The sequence below is a fragment of the Nannospalax galili genome, unplaced genomic scaffold (genome assembly GCF_000622305.1).
Source record: "Nannospalax galili isolate Female #2095 unplaced genomic scaffold, S.galili_v1.0 scaffold180, whole genome shotgun sequence".
NCBI classification, from domain to species: domain Eukaryota; kingdom Metazoa; phylum Chordata; class Mammalia; order Rodentia; family Spalacidae; genus Nannospalax; species Nannospalax galili.
In genome coordinates, this window is record NW_008348199.1 from 1,767,458 (window position 1) to 1,768,056 (window position 599).

Here is a 599-nt window from a genome sequence, read left to right on the forward strand (position 1 = left end):
CTTGCAGCCATCCTTGTCAGGGGCAGCTGCAGCCAGTTTCTGACCCAATCCAGGAAACTAGTTCTTGATGTTTGAACATCTATAGGCATCTGGTTTGGATGGTGCTGGAGAAAAAGTGCTTCCAGAGACCACAGTAATGGCTAACTTGAGAGCCAAGGAGGCTGGTGACATCCCCATGGGAAACCTTTAAGGGCTCCTGACTCAGAAAAACCCAAACATCTCATCAGAGGTTGTCAAGCCCTGCAGGCTGTCCAGCCACCCTCCCTGTCTTGGGCCACCCTGAGAGCCTGCCTGTCACTGCCTCAGGTACATCTTGAGATCCTGTCTCAGGGCCTTTGCACAAGCTTCCCCCGCCCCCCGTCCCTCCATCACTAGTTAGTCCCTGCCTGCCCTGTGGGTCTCAGCCTAAGGCTCTCTGCCTGGGGTGGTGTAGGTAACAGTGAGTTGCCCACCAGGTCCCCATACTTCAGTTTTCAGGTACTCATTGGTGGGGACTGTGCCCCTTGGGTGGGGTTAGTGTGACCCTTGTCTAATCCTCCTGCACTTGTTGGGAGGGACTTGGCAGGAAGCAGACACAATCCCTTCCACATAGTGAACAG